The 22,717-nt window shown below is 33.6% G+C and overlaps 1 protein-coding gene across 14 annotated transcripts in view; it reads right to left on the minus strand.

Annotated features, from left to right (window-relative positions):
• dlg1 (MAGUK family member discs large 1) overlaps window positions 1–22,717 on the minus strand; it is a 1,569,679-nt gene that overhangs the window by 559,784 nt on the left and 987,178 nt on the right. Inside the window, exon 1 of one of the 14 annotated variants that reach the window (XM_072523868.1) lies at window positions 13,092–13,366. The exons of the other annotated variants lie outside the window; for them this stretch is intronic. The gene's annotated coding sequence lies outside the window, so the exon portion shown is untranslated. Of the gene's footprint in view, window positions 1–13,091; window positions 13,367–22,717 lie in introns of those variants that run through there. 14 annotated transcript variants of the gene reach the window in all.

Consider the following 22,717-nt stretch of genomic DNA (forward strand, 5'->3'; position numbering starts at 1 on the left):
TCTAAACAAAGGTTTTTTTGATAATTTTGTTTGAAACGGAAAAAGGTCGTTTGCCAAACCACTTTCTATTCTTATCTACACTAAATCTTATCTTAAATTAATATATACATTTTTGTTTATAATGATATCTTAAAATTTTATTCCGATGGATATTTTTATTTATTTTTCTTTGGTTGGGAAAGAAGAAACATAACAATATATATATATATATATATATATATATATATATATATATATATATATATATATATATATATATATATATATATACTTATTATAGTATCGTCCATGTACGTTACGATCCGCAAATACACCAAACTGATGTCGTACATACACGGCAGCACATCACTCACCCTAGCGCCGTATTTTCTAAATGCCGTTTTTTTACGTTAAGTTTTACGAAAAACAATTCCACTACTTCGATAAAACGAATATAAACAAACTGCCGACAAACGGAAAACAATTCAACCACTTCAATATAAAGAATATAAACTACTGAGTGACCGTCTCGATCGCGAAGTGCAAAATTTTCCCGGTGCCGTATATGAGCAACGCGCAACCGATACTTGGCCCGTAGCGAAAGGGTTACCGTTCAGTTTGTATACAGTCAGAGTTACCAAAACTATTAGATTTTTTGTAAATAGAATGTTAAGTTTTGATTGCAAAAACATAATAATTGGTGAACAACATGGTTTTAGCCAAGGTAAATCCACAGTTACAAATCTCGTGTATTATACAAATTTTATCATTAACTCGTTGGAGTCTGGTTCTCAGGTTGATTCAATATATGCTGATTTTTCAAAAGCTTTCGATAGAGTCAATCATGAGATCTTGATTGCCAAACTTTGTGGCTATGGCATTAGCGATAATATCTCCAATTGGATTAAACATTATTTGTCTAATCGTTCTCAAATGGTTAAATATGGTAGTTTTTTGTCAAAACCAATTCATATAACATCAGGTGTTCCACAAGGTTCTCATTTGGATCCACTGCTTTTTAATATATTTGTTAACGATTTACAGCAATTAACTCCGGCCCATTTCTCTTATTCGCTGATGACATAAAAATCTTCAGATCTATTGCTTGCCTCTCTGATTGTGAATGTTTGCAGTTGTCCTTAAATAATTTTTCACGTTGGTGTGAAATAAATGTTTTACACTTAAATCTAAAGAAAATGTGTTAAAATCACGTTTAGTAAAACGCAGGCTTCTTTTAATAATAATTACACACTTAATGGTACTGTTCTGCCAGAGATACATCAGGTACGGGATTTGGGTATAACACTGGATAGAAATTATTAATATAGATAGAAACATGAAATTATAATTGGCAGGGATAACCAGACTCATGAACTGAAGAGAAGAATCGGCCTTGGGTGGGCAGCATTTGGAAAACTGAGAGAAACTTTTAAAAGTGAGCTGCCCACATGCCTAAAGAGAAAGGTATTTGATCAGTGCGTCCTCCCAGTCTTGACGTACGGAGCAGAAACACTTACCTTAACAAAAGCAGCAGCTACCAAACTGAGAGTCACGCAGAGAAGAATGGAGCGGTCCATGTTAGGAATAACTCTGCGAGACAGAATAACCAACGAAGACATCAGGAGAAGAACCGGATTGACTGACATCATCGAGAAGATAGCCAGACTAAAATGGAGATGGGCAGGACACATAGCCAGAATGACATATGGGCGATGGACAAAGAGGTTATTGGAATTGAGGCCAAGGGAAGACAAGAGAAGCGTCGGTCGACCACCTACAAGATGGACTGACGATTTAAGAAGACTCAATAAAAACTGGATGAGAGCGGCGCAAGATAGACGGGGTTGGAAACATGAGGAAGAGGCCTATGTTCAGCAGTGGACTCTTGAGGCTGGATGATGAAACTGGATAGAAAACTAAACTTTAATGATCATATTAGTGACATAACTTCACGTGCCCTGAAAATGTTAAGATATATCCAGAGAAATTCAAAGGACTTTTCAGTTTTTACGTTTAAAATATTATACTGTTCGCTAGTGCGATCAATTATAGAATACTGCTGTATTATATGGTGTCCTTTTTATAATACCCAGAAAACTCACAGTTATATTCTTAATCAACTTAAAATCAAAAAATTAGAGACAAGAAGAGCTGAATTCGACTTATATTTTTTACATAAACTTCTAAATGGATTTATTAATTGCCCTGAAATTTTGGGTTTAATCTCATTTAATATATCTATGCGAAGAACCCGTAATTCTGACCTGTTTTTTGTAGATTTCCATTCTACTAATTATAGACTTAATGAAGTTATTTCTAGGATGTTACGTACGGCGAACAATTACCAAACAGATTTAGAATTATTTAATACTTCAACTGCATCATTTAAAAAACATGTTAAAAAACTGTTGTAGCTAGCTTATGTATCTTACTGTAATTTATACATATTGCACAAAAACTGGAAAGGGGTTTAGCCCGTCAATAAATAAATAAATAAATAAATAAATAAACATTGATTCTTAGGTTGGTCTGCCCTGGTGTACTATTTGTCACAGTCTCTATGAAATCTCGTATCCTCCTTGATTTTCTAACCATATTTTTGTTTTGCACATGGTAAAATATTTCGAAGAAAATCTAAATGCAGACAACGAAAATGATCAGAACGAGACAATATATTATACGGCGGAGCTGCACATCGAAAATCCGAGTTATGAAGACGTAGTTCAGATAATAAATAAACTAAAAAATAATAAAGCACCAGGAACGGACGGAATTTCGGCAGAATTATTAAAGCATGGAGGATCCGAACTCTGGGAAAGAATCCATTACCTAATAACATTAATATGGACGAAGGAGCAAATGCCAGAGGAATGGACAGTTGGCCTCATACAGCCAATATATAAAAAAGGAGATAAGAGGGAATGCCAGAATTATAGGCCAATTACATTGCTAAATGTAATATACAAAATTCTTTCTGGTATAATCTACAATAGATTATTAGAGTACTCCGAAAATATAATTGGTGATTATCAAAATGGATTCAGACCAAATAGAGCCACTACAGATAACATATTCATACTAAGAACGATACAAGAAAAAGCTTATGAATACGACATAGACCTATATAATATGTATGTATATAGACTTTAAACAAGCTTTTGATAGTGTGAAAAGAGACAAAAGGCTGGAAGACCTTTGTAATCTAGGTATACCTAAGAAATACATCAGCCTCATAAAAATGACATTGCAGGGTTCAAAAGCCGCAGTCAGAGTAGATGGAGAACTGACTCCCTTGTTTAACATCAACATGGGAGTAAGACAGGGAGATGCCCTATCAACCATGCTATTCAACCTAGTTCTTGAGGCAGTCATCAGAAAATCCAATATAACCGGCCATATAAACACCAAATCAGTACAAATTACTGCATATGCAGACGATGTAGCCATCATTAGTAGGAATAAGCCACGACTAATGAAAGTGTTCAAGCAAATTGATCCTGAAGCAATAAAAAGAGGTCTCAAAATAAACGAAGCAAAAACGAAGTATATGACAGTCAAAAGAATAACTGACAATGAAAATAATATCACAATAGACAACTATACTATCGAACGAGTGGATGCCTTTACATATCTCGGCACAGAAATCAATCAGAATAACTCCGTAAGTAGCGAAATTAATGCACGTATTTCCAGCGGGAATCGTACATACTATGCTAATAAAAGATTGATGACATCGAAATTATTAGACAAAAGAACCAAAATGACTATCTACAGAACACTGATTAGACCCGTAGTAACCTATGGATGTGAAACTTGGGTAATGACGAAAAAAGATGAAGCCCAACTCAGGACATTCGAGAGAAAAATACTGAGGAAAGTATATGGCCCGGTACAAGAGGAAGATGGCACATGGAGAATCAGGAGAAACGACGAGGTTAATGAGTTAAATGAAGGTTATGACATTGTAAGATTTGTGAAAAGTCAAAGACTGTCATGGCTGGGACATGTGCAGAGACAAAATGATGCAAAAACAACAAAGAAAATGTTACAATGGAAGCCCATAGGAAGGCGAAAAAAAGGAAGGCCCAGAACGAGATGGTTGGATGACGTGGAAGACGACCTGAAAACAATGAACATAAGACAATGGAGAAGAAGGGCACAAGAGAGATCTGAATGGAAGGACATAGCCAGACAGGCAAAGACCCATCCAGGGTTATGATGCCAAAAGAAGAAGAAGAAGTATGGTAAAATAGTTGAGATTTTTCTGTCGGTATTAAATATCGTTTCTATTTTGTGTTTTCCCTGTTGTAACCTTTACATATGTTAGAATGGCATTGGTTTTGCGTCTCCTGTTGGGTCCTTAATTCTTCCTTGAGCATGTTGAGCCCTTTCAATGGTATATGTTGAGAAGCCGTTTTTTCTTAGCGCTATTTTCACATTAAGTATTTGTTTAATTTGATGTTCTTCGTCTGGCACTCTTTCCGATCTTGTCACCAGAGTTTTAATTACTGAATTTAATTATGCAGGATGGTGATGTGAATCTGCGTGTAGATATCTGTCGGTATGTGTGGGTTTTCGGTATACTGTATGTCCTATGTGTCCGTCTTCCTTCTTTATTATTAACACATCTAAAAATGGTAGTTGTTCGTTTTCTTCCAGTTCCATAGTAAACTGGATTTTATTGTGGATATTATTGAAATATTATCCATACACGTGGATAAAAGTATCGTCCACATACGTATGTCAAAGTTTGGGGTTGTGTTCGCCTGTTCCTATTGCTCGCAGTTTTATTCCTTGCATAAATAAGTTTGCTATTATTGGTGAGAATGGTGAACCCATCGGTGCTCCTTGTTTATATCTTTGCTTCTTATAGATAAGCAGTGCTTTGTTAGATTTAGAGTATCCTGTGGCATTGGATACTTTTTGCTTATAATTTCTAATGATTCGAATGATTTCTAATAATTACTAAGTCCAAAAAATCAAACAGATAGGTTACTGTTATAAAGGTCCATGCTACTCAAAACAACTCGTTTGCGTCGCTGTGTCAGTGTCACGAGAAAAATCTTATTTCCCTGAACTAACAAGTATAATGTGCATTTGACTGATAAGGAATATCTTTTTATATGAACACTACTTTATTCAAGTATGTTATTATTAGTGTTCTTTATTGTTTTTATAAAATTTAATTCTAATTAAGTAGTAAGTTTTGATTGTAGCGAATACAAATAATTCCGGCAACGCCGCTTAACCACGAAATTCACCTGTTCTAGACAGATTTCTGGATGAAGAACGTAGTTAACTAAATGCACTAGCCACTAAAGGTAGATAGATATTTTCCTGTCTGATATGTTAGAAATAAGTGGCTGACAAATCTCTGTACTCAATTCTTTTGGAATTTCCGTTCAGGTAAGATAGTGAACGCCGTTTATCTGTCTTATTTACTTTTGTTGTGTAGACGAGGTTATTAAAATTTATATATCTCATCGGTTTATGTGGATATTGCTATTTTATCTTAGACATTTTAAAACATAGGAGTTATCATAGCGTGTCGAGATGTAATACGACTCGTCTGATACGATGCAACATAACATGAGTAATATATACGGTACTGTGCGAATTAATGGAATCAAAGGCTGTTTTAATTAAAAATCAGTTTATTTAGAAAAATAAATATATTTTCACAAAACTATAAAGGTAAACTTACATCATTTAGTAGGAAATATGTCCCCCTTTGGCTGCAATTACTCATTCTACGAGCTTCTGACAGTTCTCAGATATCCTTTCAACTCGAAACCAAACCTGAATGACCGCTTCTATCATTTTTATTTTTGTACTACAGTCGATTTTGCGCAGTCTAGCTTTGCAAATGGCCCATAAATTTTCAATGGGGTTGAGATCTGGCGAATTACCGGGTCAATCTAAAACAATAATCTTCTTATTTTTGAAAAATTCCATCATTTGATTTGATTTGTGACAGGGAGCAGAGTCCTGTTGAAGAATCGCTCCTCCTAGGGGCTAACATTTTTGGATTTCTGTGTCCAAACGCTGTTCCATGGATTTGTGATTTTGGCTGTTCATCATGCCTTCGATTGGTACCAAAGATCCAAACCATGTATGAAAAACATACTTACCCAAAAAATTTTTTTGACTAGATGTTTTATGGTTTGATCAATATGAGATGGTGTAAAGTTTTCGTTGTCAGACTTAATGGAGAATTTCGACCGATGTCCCTGAACGATAAAGTGGGTTTCGTTTGTAAATAGGACTTTTCTCCAGTCGTCTACAGTCCATCTAGAGTATTTTTTGACCTACAACAGCCTTTGTTTCTTCATTCATTCAGTTAGAAGCGGTTTTTTTGTCGACACATTGCCCTTCTAGCATTCTCCAAAAGTCTTTTCGGAACAGTTGAGTTATGAATTACTACACCTAATGCCTCTTGTTGGAGTTCTTGGCTTGTTTTTCTTGGGTCCAATTTTATCTTTCGAAGTAAAATCTCTGCTGGTGTTGTTTTTCTCTTTCTTCCGCATTTTCCTAACCTTTTCACATCCATTGATCTGGTTTCTCATTTACGCTTCAAAATCTTGCTTACTACCCCCTGACTCCACACGTTCTTGCGATTTCTTTTTATAACATAGTGTGTTCAATTAACGTGACAATCTTTTCACGCTTCCTAGGCTAATATCCATGATGAAATTAAACGAAACAAACTCACTAATTATCGAAAACAACACAAAATGGTTCAAAAGAACATAAAATTAGTGGGAAAGGTCCTAAAAACACCCTCAAATAAAAGACAGAGGAAAGTAAAGTTGTATTTTCAATGCTTGGTCAGTTGTAAATGTGTGGACAGTGTTGCCAAATGTCACATTGATTCCATTAATTCGCAAAACACTCAAATATATTATGTTTGAAAAAAGTTGAATCAATTTAATGCTTTCTGAGAAACAATTTTATTTACAATTTCTGACAAACAATTTATTATTATATAAATATACAACTCTGACTGTTTTCCGACGCGCGAATAATTGTTCATGCGCAAGGACAATTTTAAACGTTTAAAATCAAATACGTTCGTTGAAATCATCGCTAACTTTGTAAACTTCCTTCGTCAGTCAGTCTCGTTCCATTGTACAGTAGAGGTTGCAACAAATGGGCTCGGCCCAACAAATAAATAATAAATTTAATTTGCTATAAAAATGCCATAAAAATAGGGTTTGATGATAAAAGGGTGAAAATTACGGGTTGTATGTACTTTTTAACTGACTGTATACAAAACACTAATAAGACCAGTGCTAACATATGGTTCAGAAACTTGGGACACTAACACAGAATGACCAAGAATTTCTCAAACGTTTTGAGCGAAAAATATTAAGACGAATATATGGAGGCATAAAAGAACAAGGGTTGTGGCGCAGGTGTTACAATTTTGAGTTGTATAGAAGATTTGGAGAACCTGACGTTGTAAAATTCATTAAGGTAGCACGCCTCAGATGGATAGGTCATGTAATCAGACGAGAGGAAGATGCCATAGTCAGAAAAGTTTTTGACCGAAGAGGGCCGATCGGACAACCAATAAGAGGAAGACCGAGACTTAGGTACCAAGACAACCTAGAAAATGATTTGAAGTCTATCGGAATTAGAGCATGGAGAAGAGTTGCCAGAGACAGGGGCGAATGGAGGATTGTTCTGAAGAAGGTTTTGGCTCATAAAGAGCTGTAACGCCACTGATGATGATGATGATGATGATGTATTTTTTAATGCCACCTCATAAAAAAATAAAAATAAAAAATCAAATGTCTGTCATCCCACAAATGTAAAGCAACCATGCGCAGTAATAAAACTAGAGAGCCCCAATACTACAAGCAGTAAACGGTAAACAAAATCATCAATGTAAAGCACAAAAAATGATAAGCACTCCAGAATAGGAAGAAGAAACGTGTTGGAAAATCCTTTCTACACCAAAGGGCCCAAGAAAGTAATACTTACTTGCCACGAAAAAGGAAACACCACCTGGAGTGGTTTAAATCCAAACTTATACCTGGTAGGTAGGTATCTTTATAAACTATATAAACGCCTTATTCTTGTCAAATAAGCTTTATACCAGATATAAACCACAGGATCCTGTTTACTAACATCTATAACACTCGACTTAATTATAATGACAAGATCATTGAGAATTTTTATATAATACACGCTTCTACGTTGTGATAAATGGAAAGAACAGCAGATGGAGAACCTATAATAACGAGCTACTCCAGCAAAGCGTTCTGACACGAGAGGAAAAATTGTCGAACAATTAGAATGTACAATGGAAGAGATCTTGACTATGATGTCAATATATTTCAAACATAACTCCTACTACTGTTCTGAAGCTGTTTTCTTATTTTACAGTGCCTGTAAAACTAAATATATCCTGAGAGGATCTACACCTAGAACATAGATAAACCTAAATTTCTTGAAGTCTTACGAGATCGCTCATTGGTAGATACATACAGCTGTCAAAATACAAAACAAAAACACGGGAAAACACGGGAAACAAACTCCTAAACCTTGCAGGAAGTAAGTGGGTTGTGAATTCAAGGGGTGCAAAGTCAACAACCGAAGCCTCGTACGTGTCTGTAGTACAATATTTTTGTCCTGTATGGACTAGGAATAGACACACTTAACAAGTCACCTCTCCGTTGAACTACGGAAAAATGGTAGAGGATATGATAGTACGAATAGGACGAAGAAGTATTGGCAGACCAAGAAAAAAATGGTGCGATAATTTAAGCAATTTAGGAGGCTAATATTAAAGAAGAAACAGGCTTTAAAGCCTACATACAAGAAGGAAGAAGAAGAGGAAGAATGTCGGTCTACCATAAGAATCAAGTTTGTATAGGTTAAGAGAAAATGTAATATCAATCTTTTGAATTTTTAACGTTTTTAATTCCTAATTCATTATGATCGCAATTTTATTTTTTAACCGACAACTTTTCTACGTTTCTTAAGTTGTCCATTCCATGAAGCTACCCATCGTATACATTTTCTTTGCACTTCTTTTTAAATAGTAACATTGTATTACTTAATACTCGTTTCATTATTATACTAAACAAATATCCATAATCACCTACCATTAATTTCCGTAAGTACCTGTCAGATAACCAGCACAACCGAGCACATAATTACGGAAAAATAGATCAAGGTACTTAACTAAATTTTTTATTTGGCGTTTCTCATTATAACATCAACATGAAGGGCATTTACAGCAGGTAGTTTTTATTACTGGTGATAATACAAGCTGTATTCGGCCTACATTTTGTGTAATCAAAGTAAATATACAATAATGTGTAATAATTAGTCAGAGATACAGGAATATCAGGTATACCTATAAAGTTTTTTAAAAAATGTTATCTTTGTGTTATCAGAAACTATCCAAATAATATTTACAAAATTTTTTAATAGATATGAAGTTTTCTAATACATACTTATAATATATTTACAGAATACGAGGAGTATGATGTCTAAAACCGACTGACAATTTGCTCTTTTTGGGACGTTTCAAGTTTTATAAAGAATACTCACTTATGTAATAAAATTCCACCCATGCAATTCTGATTATAGTTCAGGGAAATAAGCAAAAAACGTACCCTGTTTGTGACACTGACGCCGCCATAAAAACGACAGTTGTTTTGAGTAGTATGGATCTCTTTATTAAGAACCTATATGTTTCCTACGATTTTTTGCATTTAATTAGTTAACAAATTAAGGTCAAAAATTGGTAAATTTTCGCTATTTTCGTCTATAAGCAAAAAGTGAACTATTTGAAACAAAGAGAGTAAGAACCTTATAAGTCTAATCTTTAAAAACCTTCAAAATGGCGTTTTTAAACGTTTCCATCCTTCTTTCTTGTTTAGAAAGTTGCAAGATAAGTCAGAAATTTCGGTTTTTATAAATGTTAATACCTTTCTTAAAAATAAACTTAGAACCTTCATATTAAATGAATTGTAGGGACTTTTGGGGCGTAAAATATGATCAAAATTTCAAAGCTATCGGTCAAATAGTTTAAAAGTTATTTTATTTGTTTATTCCAGGTTAATTTTTTTACAAGAATGTACGAAAGTCAGTAAACAATGAAGTAACAGTTATTCTACGGGAAGCTTATAAAAGAAGAAAATTTAATCATTATTATAAAGAAAAAGAAGAAATACAATTTTGAATATTGCAAAATCATTTTGCAAAAACCGATTTTTTGCTTATAAGCAACGACAATAACTTTTTAACCATTGCCTCATCATCATCATCAACTAGACTCTAACGTCCACTGCTGAACATAGGCCTCTCGCATGCTTTTCCACTTAGTCCGATTTTGCGCCATCTGAATCCAATTTGTAATCACTCTGTTTATGTTATCTGTCCATCTCGTTGGGGGTAGACTTCTATTTCTGTTAGCTTGTATTCGGGGTCTCCATTCCAAAATCTTTTTGTCCGCCGGTCATCAACTGATCTTGCTACATGGCCTGCCCAGTTCCACTTTAGTGTTGTTATCTTTTCAATAACGTCTGCTACTCCTGATCTTTTGCGTATAGTAGCATTGGGTATTCTATCACGTAGAGAAACCCCCAACATTATTCTCTCCATTGCCTTTTCCACAACTTGTAGTTTACTCACTGTTGTTCTTGTGAGTGTTAGGGTTTTCTGCGCCGTAGGTCATCACTGGCAAAATACACTGATTAAATACTTTTCTTTTCAGACACATTGGAATCTTAGACCTAAAAATATCCTTCATCTTTCCAAATGCCGCCCAAGCGAGGTTTTCTTCTTTTCAGCTCGATTGTTTGGTTGTCTCGACTTATTCTGATCTCATGGCCCAAGTATTTATAGGAGTCAACTGGCTCAATATATTTGTCTTCTACTGAGATGTTTTTGTTGTGGACTAAATTTGTCATAAATTGTATTTTTCAAAAATTTATTTTAAGAATAACTCTTTTTGTGGCAGTATGGAGTTCTTGGAGCATTATCTGTGCCTGATCACAGCTGTCTTCAATAAGGACGATATCATCTGCAAATTTAAGGTTATTTAAAAATTTTCCATCTACATTGATGCCCTTTTCGTTCCAATCTATTGTTTTTGCCTGTAGGACAATAATTTTTTCATACAAATCAAATTTACAGAAAGGAAAAGTTGTCCTAGGAGAATTTCGGACGGAGTTAGTCTTGTTTTTAATAATTCACAGCAGCGTTGTTTATTCACAACTAAGAGATATAAAATTAGCGATATTTAAAAGAACATACTTTAAAGTTTTAATGTGCCAAATTCGAAAAAGATTGCCTTCAACAGAAGGAGCTGTTAACTGTATCTCTGGTTCTTGTTTATGGATTTCGACGTCTCTTTTTATAATTTGTATGTACTTTTTGCGTACATTGTAAATATACATTATTTAAATAAATAAATTGTTAAATAAAAATCTAATTTGTCTAAACACTATCAGAGATTTGTTGTAACAATACATCTTCCAGCAGGATGGAGCGCCCTGCCATACGGCCAAGACTTCCATGGAATGGTTGAGAAACCATGACGTCCTGCCTTGGCCTGGAAATAGTCCCGATTTAAGTAAATACAATAGAACATCTATGGTCAAGTGATATTATCAAGCTGAAACCTAGTAACAAGAGGGAACTGATCGAAGCCATTATTCAATACTTACTGGTTTGGAGTTAAATACACCAGAAGATTTTGCTCGTCTCGAGAACTCCATGAGTCGCAGAATTGTGTATGTGCAAAAAACATACTAATTTTCTTCATAATACTTAACCATTCTGACATTTTTTTAATATATCCTACTAATAGCTTAGGGCTGTTTTATTTATTTTAAAATTTTTAGAGGGTTTGCCCCCTCCCCCCCCCCCAAATAGACATTAGATATTAAGTAGTCGCATAAAACCATGCAATAAAATTATAAATAATCTTGTAAATAATATACTCGTAAGTCGTGTAAAAAAGAGGAATGCTGCTAACAAAACTAAAATTTTTGTAGTTTCCAGAATTTTGGCCACTAGTGTGGAAATCACAAAAAAGCTTATAGAACTCTAGAAAATGCTTTCGACTGGAACTAAACATAGAAGAGACGTAATCTCCTCTTCAAAAAGTAAGGATTTGATGCATAGAATGTTACTTTTGTAGTATATAAAAATACTTTTTGAAAAGTAGGCAAAGAGGACTTGAAAAACTGAAAAAATAAGCAAAATATGACACTCTGGGACTAAACAATTTAACTAACATAAATAGAAGGAACAGCTGCATCACCAATCAAAAAGGAACATGTGATAAAGACGTAAGTACAACCAATGTAAAAACATTCAAAAATTTCTTGGTCAAATATATCTCGAGTAAATGTGGAAAAATTACTTTCGACAATTTCAATTCATACAACTCAAGGGCATTCTAGAGAAATATATCCTTCTGATAAAAAAAAACATAACAAAACATGTATACATTGTTTTCTGTCGAGGAAAACTGCTACAGTACTTAGAGAAATGATAAGGATATCATAACACTGACTCACCTTGTATCTAGGCAATGTTTGATTTGGTTTTGCAAACTTTTTATCAGTGATATCATGTTTCATAAAATATCAATAACAACTTAAAATATTATTTTAAAAATTGTTTATAAAATTTTTATGTTAAAACATTATGGGCATTAACCTTTGACTTTATTTCTCGAGGTTACCATAAAATACCAACGACAATGGTACAGTTAACAAACAACCGTTTTTTATGCATCAGACGTCTGTAAACTTACAAAAAACTTGAATCATCTATTCATAATACCTTTACTGAAAGGATCTACCTGTGTTCAAAACACATTATTAGATATGACACAGAAAACAAAACCTGTAGTTTGTAGTAGAGATAAAGTTAACTATTTTTAGTATTGTTACATTTAATAACAATTAAAATGTACTGAAATCAGTGCTGTAGACCATCTAATCTGTCAAATTTAACTAGCAACTTGTTGATGTCTTTGAGGTTATGTTGTATTTAACAAGCTTCTTTTTAAATTGTCTACTACAAACAATATCCTATGTATAAAAAACGGAAGTTTACAGATAAATATCATGAATATTTACCTTTTTTACACTAAACTAGATAACAAACCGCTTGAACAACATACAAACACACAAAATCAAAAACTAGTTTTCAACACAGCACTTTTAACTACACAAACGGGCACTACGCGAGGTTCTTTTACGTCCGAGTTTTTTCTTTATGAGCTTTTCTAAACAACCCGACGGATTTTCATGTGCAAAAAACATTATACCGGTTAAAAAACGTCAAATGTTTGTTTTCAACCACTTGTAGCTGGCATTATAGATCTAGGCAACGCTGGCAGAGGTGTAGATACATGGCGGCGTTTCGAGATACGTCACGGTAACGAAGTACCGCAAGCCGATATCAGGGTAGCACTTGCTCACTGCGACAGGTGTAAGTGAAAGTGATTTTGTTTCGGATGAAATAAGTTTTTATATTTTTAAACTAGGTTCTAATAAGAAAATACAAAAAAAATAAAATTCAAAATCTAAAATCCTAGTGGTTGGCTATATATCATAGTTTTAAAAAACTTACTATGAAGTAAAAACTTCTTTTGTAAAAAAGTATAAATTTGTTAAAAATTCTAAAAATATCCAAAATGGATTTATAAAGTTTCACAACGTTTTCAGTTCTATCGGGCCATCATCAGTGAATAGCGCCTATATAGTAGTTGAAACTAGCCGTATAACGAGGTCAGATGACCCTTAAATTACATAATTAAAGTAATCAATTTTATAATTACATATTGAACACTAGGTCGCTGTTAAATAATTTCATTTTTAAGTGAACGTACAGGTCCCCGCTCGAAAAATGGACGTGGTACGTAATACGACAGTTTTGTTGAAGCTGTCAATATCTGTTTATTATTTGGGACATAGTTGACTGATTAACATTATATTAAATTGCTCTGACGTCGCATGTCTTTAATAAGAGCAATTATTCTAAGAATTTTATTTTGACTTTCTAAATTTGTAGTAAAACATCTTCTTTTTCTTCTTTTTATGTAGATATGACTCTGTCTGGTTTTCAATGTGCCTTCAGTAAGTTGTCGTTTCATCGTTTTCGTGGTCTTCCTATTGGTCGTCTTCGATCCTCTTCGATAATCAGGATAGAAATAATACATATTTCTACTTGACAATATATTCGAAATCCAGAGTTGAAATGCTGCGGCTATTAACTTGAACAGTCTAGGTATAGTGAAGTAGCAATCGAATTATGTAGTTAGTTATACAAAATGAATGTTAGGAAAATAATTCTTCTACTCACAATCTGTAAATGTGAGTAGAAGAATTATTTTCCTAACACTTATGAATATTCCAGAGGCGTTCGACAAGGAGACGTAATATCACCAAAGCTCCTCACTGCAACTCTAGAAAATATATTCAGCAAAATGAACTGGCAGAACAAAGGAATATCCATTGATGGAGAATACCTCAGCCATCTAAGGTTTGCAGACGACATCGTTCTGATTGCTAATAATCCTGCAGAACTACAAGAATTTATAAGCGACCTAAATGCAGCTAGCAATGATGTTGGCCTAAAAATGAACTTAACAAAAACAAAAACCATGTACGAGCTAGTGGATGTCCAAGATATAATAATAAACAACTTTGCTTTTGAGACAGTAAACGAGTATGTATACCTGGGACAATTAATACATAAATCTTTACTTCCAGAAATCAACAGAAGATTGAAACTAGCTTGGCCACCTTTGGGTAGCAAGCTTCTTCTTTAAGTGCCATCTCCGCGGCGGAGGTAGGCAATCATCATAGCTATTCGGACTTTTGAGACGGCTGCTCTGAAAAGTTCATTTGATGTACATCCGTACCACTCTCTCAGTTGGAACAAGGTGTATTTCTCTCCACGTGTAATATGTCCGAGATATTCCAATTTTCTTGTTTTAATTATATTTAAAATTTCTTTATTCATCCTTCTCAGAACCTCTTTGTTTGTGACGTGTTCTGTCCACGATATTTTCAGAATTCTTCTATACACCCACAGCTCGAATGATTCCAGTTTTTTCATTGATGTCGCATTCAAGGTCCAAGATTCCATTCCATAAAATAAAGTCGAAAAAACATAGCACCTCGCCAACCTAACTCTTAGTTCCAATTTTAAATCCCTTGTACACAGCACTCTTCTCATTTTGTTGAAATTTGCTCTAGCCTTTTCTATTCTGATTTTGGTCTCCTGAATGTAATCATTTGTGGAGTTAATCATTGTTCCCAGATATGCATATTTGTCCACTTGTTCGACATTGGTTCCGTTTATTAGAAGATTCTCGTTATGTCTTTGAGTTTTCGATATTCTCATAAATTTCGTCTTCTTGACATTGATTGTTAAACCATACTCTTTTCCATACTCCGCTATTCTGGTCACCAGTCTCTGAAGATCTTTAATATTTTCGGCTAAGATCACAGTGTCGTCCGCATATCTAATGTTGTTAATGGGAACTCCATTTACCTTTATTCCAGCTGTTTCACCCTTAAGAGCGTTTTTCAGGATCTCTTCGGAGTAGGCGTTAAAAAGAATTGGCGACAATACGCATCCCTGTCTCACTCCACACCTTATTTCAATTTCTTCTGACAGCTGTTCGTTAACACGTACTTTTGCTCGCTGTTTATAGTATAAATTTGATATGATCCTGAGGTCGTTGTAGTCAATCTTCTTTGATTTCAGGACATTCATTAATTGTTTATGTCGTACTTTATCGAATGCTTTATTATAGTCTTCTTTATCAACCATTTTCCATCCACTCCTGATTGTAGGTCTCTCCCAATTGCTTCCATCTTTCTCTATCTTGCGCCAATCTAATCCACTGTTTGCCTGCCATTGTTCGCCTGTCACTGACAGTTATATTCAAATCGAAGATGCCAATCCACCTGAAGAAAAAATCATTCGATCAGTGTATACTGCGAAACTTGAGATTTTAAGTTAAGAGATTTTTCTTCTATGGCGATTCGAGGTAAACTACAAATCCAAGCTTACTGGAAGCTATTGGACGGAGTTTATGAATAACTTTTTATACCGACTATACATCTACAGTTTACCTTTGAAAAACATCATCTTTTGCACTTTTACGTAGAGAGAAAAGGCGTTGAAATAAAAAAAAAATGATTGCGTTTCTCTTCAATTAGAGCTCCACTATTCTCTTACCCGTATATGAATTGAAAGAAAATGCTGTTTATCTTTGTGGTCGTAATAGTAAAATAACACACATGTGTAAACTCTTAAAGGTTTGTTGAGCTTTCGAATATATTTAACTCTTTATCAAAATATACTAAAAATGAAAAAAATACCTACATTGTACAATGAAGTTTTTGTATCATATTAAAGATACAACAGGGTATACAGACCTAATCCTGTAAATATATAACAATAAGTACAACATTAATTTCAAAAAATTCTAGCCATATTTTTATAAAATTAATAAAAATTAATTGAATGAATGAAACAAAAGTTTTGCACTTTATTTATAGTTAATTTTTCCAATGGCGAATATTTTTAAAATTCATAAATTTATTTGTTTTGCTTATAGGTATGTACCTAGATACTTCAGCATTTTTTTAATTCAAATAAATTTTACTGTATATTAAACAGCTTGAAGTACTGCAAATTTATAATTAATTACATAAATTATGTAATCCTAAATAGTTGTGTATACCTAAATAGTACAGCGTCGCCTCGCCGGCCCTGCGTGTGAGAACCAAATACCAGATTTACGAGCCTCACCGATTCCTCTCGAATGAGTCATTTCAAATATTATGGGATTTAGAGGAACATAATATCTTATATTAATCTATGAGTATATCTATCTGGAAATGTGGAAACCGTACATAATCACAAATTGATTTCTTACTGTAATTATAACGGTAGAGTGAGTGATATTGACAATCATTGTAGGTATTATAAAAGATATGCTTTGTACGGTTGGTTGCCTAGTAATAGGAGTTAATTAAATTCAACAATGCACTTGTAACCAGGAACAAGTGGATGGATAGACATTGAATCGATGCGCTCTGGCTTCAGTGGTTGCATATGTAGTAGAATGGATTGTGGATTAATAATTATTCACAACTATGAATAAATTGTTTTCGATATACGAGGTAAAGTTATAAAATAATTGTATTTGATAAAATTGGTAATATACATTATATTAATTAATACCCAAATCGCCATATTCCGTCCTAACAACTATGAAATGTTTTTGATATACGAGGTAAAGTTAAAAAATAATTTGTATTTGATAAATTTGGTAATATATGTACTTACATTACAACTAATACCCGAATCGCCTTAGCATATTCCTGTTCAGTTCTATTTTATTATAGGTATCTATTCTACATTATGATTTTGAATTTGATTCTGACATGTAAAATACATGTTTGTTTGCAACTATCAATTTATCACGTTTCATAACACCGTAGTTACGTACAATCTTATAAAAAATTAACGCAGAAATCACATAAAAAAGTTGAGACGTGAACATGAGCTACTTAAAAATTAAAATCGTTAGCTGGCTAATGAATAAAAAAATTTTAGTTAGCCGTGGAAAGTAAAAGAACCAAATATAAGGCGATACTAAAACCAAGCTGTACATTTGATATAGAACTATGGGGTGTAGACAACCATCCAACAGAGAATGGTAACTGGTACCACTTGCCAAGTACCAAATCAAACTCTAAATAATGATCTAAACATATCTTATGTAATACTTAGTGCCTCATTTTTAATGTAGAAATGTCAGTTTACATCGCATATAACTCAGACAAAATTTATAATATGGACGAAAACACACGAATAACTGTGATATACCTAGTCCAAACTTAGGAAACTAATCGTCATGAAGGGGAAAAACAAATAGGTGCTTTGACTTAAGGAGACTTATAACTATTGTCTGTTGTATAAAGGCTGCTGGTTCTTTTGTACCTCCTCTAGTAATTTTTTCGCACAAAAGTATAAGTGAGCAATTGAAAAAAGGTGTACCACCGGGAATGATAGTTCCGGTGCATCCCTTTGGTTGGAGACAATTTAATCTTTTCACTCAATAATTTCAACATTTTATAGACTTTTGGAAAAGGTCTATATAACTGGGAAAGTTTTTTAGGAGACATTCGTTGGACTTTCCGAGTTTGAATTAGTATCAGCCCGAGTGTCTGATGAAGCAGGGATGCTAAAATGAGTCATAACACTCTATTCACACCGATTCGAGCACAGGAAGATTAACGAATTTGTTCTCCTAGGCCCTAATATATATATATATATATATATATATATATATATATATATATATATATATATATATATATATATACATTTCTAAAGTATTCAACTAGTGAATTCAGAGGTTTAATCGGTCATTCAGGTTGGCAAATAAAAAAAGAAGTCAACTACTTCATAAGTTTATTGAAGACGTTTCGCTTTATATTTCTAAAGCTTCATCAGTTCTCTAAAATATAACAAATGACATTGAGTTTATAAGAAATACAGATATAGTTCATAACTTACAACTCAATATGTAGTATGTTATCGATGTTATCATATCTACTGTACACTTTACTCCTTATTTAAAACTAACTTAACCAAAAAAGAAAAAACAAAGAACAAAAACAAAAAACACACAAACTTTGCAGAAAATAATGTTCATATCGTAGATATGAATATTTAAAAATTTTAAACGAACATTTGGCTTCATTTAGATGGTTCTCCACTGAAGACCAACAAAGTTCTGATTTATTGCAATCTAAGCAAACGACTTGACGCGATACCGAAAATTTTTTTAAGGGCCATGTGTCACCAAATTCCAAGGTTTGAGACAATTATGAACTTCTACAGGGGACATTGCATAATTAGTTGGACAGGTGGAATTTATATGGCGGAAATATTTGATATATTATTTTTAATTTAAATTGAAATTTAAATTATTTTAAATTTATTTATTTAAAAAAAATTATTTATTTATTTATTTATTTAAAATTTAAATTATTTTATATTTATTTTAAATTTATTTATCTTATTTTTATTATTTTTAATGAAATTAAAAATAATATATCAAATATTTCCGCCATATAAATTCCACCTGTCCAACTAATTATGCAATGTCCCCTGTAGAAGTTCATAATTGTCTCAAACCTTGGAATTTGGTGACACATGGCCCTTAAAAAAATTTTCGGTATCGCGTCAAGTCGTTTGCTTAGATTGCAATAAATCAGAACTTTGTTGGTCTTCAGTGGAGAACCATCTAAATGAAGCCAAATGTTCGTTTAAAATTTTTAAATATTCATATCTACGATATGAACATTATTTTCTGCAAAGTTTGTGTGTTTTTTGTTTTTGTTCTTTGTTTTTTCTTTTTTGGTTAAGTTAGTTTTAAATAAGGAGTAAAGTGTACAGTAGATATGATAACATCGATAACATACTACATATTGAGTTGTAAGTTATGAACTATATCTGTATTTCTTATAAACTCAATGTCATTTGTTATATTTTAGAGAACTGATGAAGCTTTAGAAATATAAAGCGAAACGTCTTCAATAAACTTATGAAGTAGTTGACTTCTTTTTTTATTTGCCAACCTGAATGACCGATTAAACCTCTGACCTCACTAGTTGAATACTTTAGATATATATATACATGTATATATAAATACATCTCTCTCCGATAGCACTACAGCCCAAGTCGAGCCTTGGTCTCCTCCAAACTATGCCTTGAACCTTGCCGGTCCCGCGCCGATCTTCTACAGGTTCTTACGTCTAGCAAATTTTGCTCATCCACTTCCACTTCATCCTCCCATTTTATCCGTGGCCTTCCTTTTGCTCTTGTGCTCTGTATTTTACTGTCCAGCGCACTTTTTAGCAATCTTTTGGTCTCCATTCTAACTACATCACCAGCCATAAACACCTATACATCTATGGAAATATAAATGGAAAAACTATCAACCCAAAGCATCCGGAAACTATAAAAAAACGGGTCAAGCAAGAAAACGGATGAGGATCAACTAACACTGGGGAATAGCTGGAGGAAAACAGTTGAGATTTAATTTGAATATAGGGCTCCTGCCATCCGCTTATACATATTTCGACCTTATTAGTTCTCCTCAGAGCGACCTGTAGAAGCTCAGAAGAGGATGGCAGAAGCTCTGCATTAAAATTAAATCTCAAACGTCTTTCTGCTTTATTTATTGACTCATGTTGGTGAGTACTAGAAACTAATTCGCGAAGGATATTTGCCGAGGTGGATCGACAAGTTGTGAAATGCAAATTTTAGATTCTCCTTGTCAGTTAATTTATCAATATATCTGCTTTGTATATTGTAGAAAGCGCAGTAGACATATATCTGAGTTTTATTTTCGCCAAAAAAAAATCTTCGGATTTCTATTATGATTGAAAACGAAATATTAATACTAAACCTTGCAACAAAACTAAACTGCGGTTATGTAAAAAATCAAAGAATTGTCACGAATCAATAAGAATTCAATAAGAGTCCAGCAACCATTTGAGAAACATAATCAAAATACACAGAGGTTATAAATAAGTTTCATGCAAAAATCGATATTAATAGTAGCTAAAACGTACATAATTGTAAATTCTAGTTAAAACAGTGATATAAGTGTAACGATATATGTAGAATACTTTATAAGTCAATATTGATTATACAATAAATATTTCAAAGTTTTACTTAAATATTATCACCATTAACGTTACAAAATGGAGTGTCGAGCATTTTTTTTTATCGGGTATTAATGTTAAAAATATTTAACTAACATTGCCAGTACAAATTCCATTAACACGATTTAATTCACCTGTGGCTATATTTTTATTCTTTTTATAAAATTAAATGGACCCAATATAAAATGGCTAAAAGGTACATTTAGATCTAATTTTAATTAATGAACCATACCACGTAAAGCTTTTATTGGGGCATTTGTCAATCAATCAGGCAATTATGCCTCTTTTTTGAATAACGAGTTTAGCAACAACAGCCATTTTCAATTTAAAATCGATCGCTTGGATTAAAACAAATTATGGCACAGTTACAGTGGTTTTATTTTAATTGATATGAATTTGATAATGTCAGCTAACATTTTTTAGACATTTAGAGAATGTTGTGTCATCAAAAAATATTCGAAATATGACAAATATCGTCGTAATGTTCTTTTGAAAAAATTGAAAATCCTAACTAGAGAACCAGCAACACCTCTCACCTTGTGTTTAATCAAATCAATAATTTCGATCAACAGAAGGCCGATACCTTCAAAAACCATTTACAAAATATACTTACCATCCCTAATAACTACAGATTTGACCACTCGCTACCACTTTCGATTCACAGGAACCATATGAACATTCGATGGATCAACAAACATTCGACCACTTTTGTCGAATCGCCAACTCAAATTCACCGGGGCCTGACAACATTGCCAGAAACCTGACGAACATTGTCATCGCCACTCTCAGACTCTTCATCACCATGGAAGGTAGCAAATACAATAATACTTTTAAAAAAGGACAAACCCAAGACCGATGTAAACTCTTACAAGCCGATCTCTCTATTAAATATCTTGGGAGGATCCTTAAGGAAAGACTCGTGGACTTTACCACAGAACACAATATCATCCCTACGTTTCATTTCGGCTTTAGAGAAGGTCATTTCACCACAACGGCGTTGACATGGTCACAGATATTAACAAAGTCTAAACGACCACAAAATTTCAATAGGCGTTTTTCTCGACGTTCAAAAAGCTTTCGACCATGTCTGGCATGCCAGACTGGTTAAGAAAATACTGAACATTGGCTTGCTGTTTCTATTCGTTAGACTTATGCATTCATATGTTACTCAACGTAAAATCACGGTAAAGGTTGGAGGTCATCTCTCAGCCTCATTTACCCCTACAGCTGTAGTGCCACAAGGTTCCGTATTGGCACCAATACTCTACACAACATACAACAGCGACTTCGCTAATCCAAGTAACACAAGCACACTTACTTTACCTTACGCAGATGACACTGCTCTTGTAACAACATCTTGAGATGCAGATGTCCTCTGTAGGTTTGCTCAAAATCACCTAGACCAGGTCGATAAATGGAGCGGGAGATAGAGAATAACACCTAACCCAAATAAAACACAAATAATTCTCTTTAGACATCCCAATCACAGCAGTTACATCATTCAGTACACTTCATACACTGTTTAGTGTGTTTTTTAGTGTATTTGATTTTATTTTATATTCGGTTGTGTTTATATGTTGTAATATATTGATAGTAGAAAGTCGATAAAATAAATTCAATGTTAGAAACGCTCGGCGCGTCGCATAAGCATGTTTAACGGGTCGCATGCGGGCCGCGTGTTACTTATCCCTACTCTAAAGTTTTAAAACTTATATTTATGTTGAATGAAAAAGACAGTCAACATTTCATTTTATTCGGATCTACTCTGTATGAGTACAAGAAACCAATTCGCTAATTATTTCTGCTTAGTTGAGGAGACATGTCGTGGAATGCAAATTTTAGATTCCCCATGTCTCTATTAACATCTTTATCAACGTCTGCTTTGCCTTACAATTTTTAGAAGGCTCAGATTAAGGCAGAAATCTGACTTGTGTTTCGAAACTATTTTACGGAGTTATATTTATGTATTGAAGTTTATGGTCAAAAAATATATTATT

This window comes from Diabrotica undecimpunctata, chromosome 2 (genome assembly GCF_040954645.1).
Source record: "Diabrotica undecimpunctata isolate CICGRU chromosome 2, icDiaUnde3, whole genome shotgun sequence".
NCBI classification, from domain to species: domain Eukaryota; kingdom Metazoa; phylum Arthropoda; class Insecta; order Coleoptera; family Chrysomelidae; genus Diabrotica; species Diabrotica undecimpunctata.